We start from the raw sequence: 4,494 nt of genomic DNA on the forward strand, positions 1-4,494 counted from the left end.
GAAAAGGCAGATGACTGGTATCCCAAGGTTATGGAGTTGGAGGCCATTTTCAGAGTTCTTGCTTTGAAGCTGCCCAATGAATAGATGCTCAACACCTTCGTGTATTTACTATTTTCATGCTGTCTTTGCTTTTTTAGGAGATGTTTTAGCCTCACAGGCATGGTTCTGCCTTTGTGAATGAACATCGCCCTATCTCCAACCCTCATTGTTTGCATAAGCAGTGTCCAGTCTCTTGAGTTTTTTATCTTTATAGGTCAATGATCTAAAAAAACTGCTCAAAAGATGCATACATTCACTTGCTAAACAGTATTTGAAACTCTATAACATTAACTAAATTAAGGATACTATTAATAGAATTAAAATATGTCCCATGGGGTGATTTATAATGTTTCCCCACAAAAAAGGATAATAGTGCCTCTAAAGTTTATCATAGACATATATAAACTATACCTACATGAATAGATTTATAACTCACAATTATAGCCCTAAACTAAGAACAATTACCGTATATACTTGAGTATAAGCCAACCCGAATATCAGCTGAGACCCGTAATTTTACCACAAAAACAGCATTAAAAATGTGCTGAAAATATTGACTTATACACGAGTATACATGGTACTTATTTTGACATGGCTCTACACCTTACTGTTCTCATGAAGCGATCCCTGAATATATGGGTGCTATACCAAAATGTGAAGAAATCTGATTGTTCCCAGCTGTCAGAAAGAATAGTTTCTGGGGTCTAATGGCTTATCCTAAAACAAGCAGCCATATAAGTGAGGTGACAGCTAAGTCCACATAGATGAAGCTTACCAACATGGGTGATCCAAGAATTTTAAATAATAAAATCCATGACTGAAGGAGGTAACAGTATTAGAGCATAAGTTCTGAGCACCCAGATTGCAGAAGGCTATCGATTACAGTGAAAGCCCAAAATCATTTGTGGGATCCCCACTTAGATTAAGACTCCAATGAATACCCTCAGACCATTAACCAAGGGTATGAATAGCCTTGCTGTCAGACAGCTGTTGTTTTTGTTATGTGCCATTGAATTGGTCCCAACCCATAGTGACCTTATATACAACAGAAGGAAAAACTGCCCGGCCTTGTGTCATCCTCCCGATTATTCTTATGTCTGAGCCCTTTGGTTCAACCACTGTCAACTCATGTCTTTGAAGCCCTTCTTCATTTTCACTGCCCCTCTACTTTACCAAGTATGATGTCCAAGGGCGTACTCCCCCCCCAAAACTGAAATAAGCTCCACTGGGTGGAACTTACATAGTATGCATTTTTCCTGCTAGGAGAGCATCGAGTGAATTTTTTTGTAAAAGCCATTATGCTCAAATTTCGATTTAAGAGAACAGTGTGTGGCTGTGAAATTTTATTTCCTGTTCGGGAAAAATGCCACAGAAACTGTCATGATGTTGAACACAGCTTACAAGGACAGCACTATGGGGAAAACTCAAATGTATGAGTGGTTTTCTCATTTCAACATAGGTGAAATGTTGATTTTTGATAAAGCTCATTCTGGATGTCTATGAAGTTCCTGAACAGATAAAAATGTTGACAAAATTTGTATACTTGTGCTTAAAGACTGATGATGGATCGTTGAAGAGATGGGGAAGTTATCTGGACTATCTTGCAACAATTTTTTTTATGCAATGAATTTTAATCAAAGATTTGGGAATGAGAAGGGGTGCTGTGAAATTTGTGCTTCAGGTCTGACTGACGAGCAAAAGTGTTAGATGGAAACATGCTGTACTTTGAAAGAATAGCTCCGAAGTGACTCAGACTTTTTCCAAGGTCATTACTGGTGATGAGACATGGTGCTGTTCTTAAAACCCCTAAAGCAAAAGTTGATCAAGCCAGTGGAAGATTCCATTGTCACCTCGCCCAAAAAGAGCTCTTCAAGTAAAGTCAAAGATCAAGACCATGCTCATTTGTTTTTTGATGTGAGGGGGATAGTTCATTTGGAGTTCATTCCACCAGGTCAGACTGTGAATCAAGCTTTCCATTTAAGAGGTTCTGAAAAGATTGCATAACAGTGTGAGACAAAAAGGCCTGATTTGTGGCAAACGGGGGACTGGTTTAGCCACCACAACAAGGCACCTGTTCACACAGCCACTTCAGTGTGCCAGCTTTGGGCAAAAAACAGCATGCCTCTCTTGCCCAACACACCTTACTCACCTGGCCTCACTCCATGCGACTTCTTTTTGGTTCCACAAATGCAGAGGGACAGGAAAGGACAGCAATTTGATGAAGAAAAATATAAGGGAGGTGCTGTCAGCCATCCAAACAGATGAGTTTGAAAAATGTTTCCAAGAATGGAATCACAGATTTGACAAATATATTAAGTGAGAGTACTTTGAAGGTAATAAGTTTGTTTTGTGAAAAAAAAAAAATTAAAGACATAGCTTTGAAAAAAATCCGTTTAATTTTTTTTTGTTTGTTTGTTTGGTTTTTTTTTTTTTTTTTGGTGTCCTTTGTAGGGACTGGTCTCTCCTGACAATATGTCCAAAGTACAAAATCTTGACATCCTTGCCTCTAAGGAGCACTCTGGCCTTTTGTCTTTCAGTGCATATGATTTGTCCTTTTAGCAGTTCATAGTACTATCAATATTCTCCAGCACCACAATTCAAATGCATTGAATTTTCTTCATTCTTCCTTATTCAATGTCCATCTTTAACATGCAGATGAGGCAATTGAAAAAACCATGGCTCAGGAGCGCCTTATCCCTTAAACTAACATCCTCATTTTTCAATATTCTAAAGAGGTCGTGTGCAGCAAGACAACACAGTTTTTGATCTCTTGACTGATGCTTCCATGAGCACTGATTGTGGATCCAAGCAAGACAAAATCTTTGATAACTTCAACCTTATCTCCATTCATCATGATGTTACCTATTGTTCCGTTAGAATTTTGGTCTTCTTTACATTGAATTGTAATCCATATTGAAGATTGCAATTCTTGATCTTCATCAGCAAAGCTTCAAGTCCTCCTCACTTTCAGCAAGCAAGATTGTGTCATCTGCAGGTGATGAGGCCACATTCATTATATAACCCAGCTTCTCTGATTATTTGAACAGCATACAGATTTAATAAGCATGGTGAGAGGATACAACACTGATGCACACCTTTCCTGATTTTAAACCACGCAGTATTTACTCATTCTGTTTTCACAGCTTCCTCTTGATCCATGTACAAGTTCCATAATGAAGTGTTCTGGAATGCCCATTCTTCTCAAGTTTACCTACAGTTTGTTTTTTTAATGAACCACACAGTCGAATGCCTTGGCATAGTCAATGAAACACAAGTAACATTTTTCTGGTATTCTCTGCTTTGAGCCCAAATCCATCTGACATGAACAATAATACCCCATGTTCCACATCCTCTTCTGAATCCAGCCCAAACCTCTGGCAGCTCCCTGTCAATATACTGCTGCAACCATTGTTGGATGATCTTCGGCAAAATTTTACTTGCATGTGATATCAATAATACTGTTTGATAGTTTGAGCATTCTGTTGGGTCACCTTTCTTTGGAATGGGTACAAATATGAATCTCTTCCAGTTAGTTGTCCAAGTACCTGTCTTCCAGCTCTCAGAGGGAGTGAACTGGAAAGAAAACTAAGGTTGATGTGGTGGTGTTGATGTTGTTAGGTGCCATCAGGTTAGTTCCAACTCAAAACACTGCCCCATTCTGTATCATCCTCATAATTGCTTATTCATTAGGCTTGCAATGTCTAAGAATGTTTTGATGCTATCCGTAAGCTGTTTAGTGGATAGCCTCCAAAGTGGATAGCCTATTCCTCCTTGTAGTCTGTCTTAGTCTGGAAGCTCTACTGAAACTTGTTCACTTTGAGTAACCTTGCTTCTGTATCAGTGACATAGCTTCCAACATCACAGCAACATACAAGCTACCATAGTACAACAGACATATGGAGACACTGCAATATTATTAGGTTAAAATTTAACACCTTATCATTTGTTCTTCCTTTTGACACATTTGAAACTTGTCATAGTTTTTATTATTTTACGCTATCTTTTCAACTAAGGTTTTATTTTATTATTGTTTGGGGGGTTTTTATTTTGTTGCTTTTTGTTTTTGTTTATTTTTCTTTATATGAAATTCAGGATAAGTAAATCTATGGGGATAGTAATTGGATTACTAGTTTCTTGGAGTTATGGCAGGGTAGGTTGGTGGGAAATAAGGAGCTAATAATAAAGAGTATAAAAAGGAAGTAAATGTTCTAAAATTGATAGTGATGATTGCACAACTCTTTTAAATATATTTAAACTAGACGAGCCAGTCAGGGTGCAATGTAGCAACGATGAAAAATACAACTTTCCTCTAGTTCCTAAATGCGTCCCTCCCCCCCACCCCACCCCCACCACTATCATGATCCAAATTCTACCTTGCAAGTCTGGCTAGACCAGAGGATGTGCACTGGTACAGATAGGAACTGGAAACACAGGGAATCCAGGGTGGATTGGATG

The sequence above is a fragment of the Echinops telfairi genome, unplaced genomic scaffold (assembly GCF_000313985.2).
Source record: "Echinops telfairi isolate 266 unplaced genomic scaffold, ASM31398v2 ScPeMD7_7424;HRSCAF=8462, whole genome shotgun sequence".
In the NCBI taxonomy this organism is placed as follows: domain Eukaryota; kingdom Metazoa; phylum Chordata; class Mammalia; order Afrosoricida; family Tenrecidae; genus Echinops; species Echinops telfairi.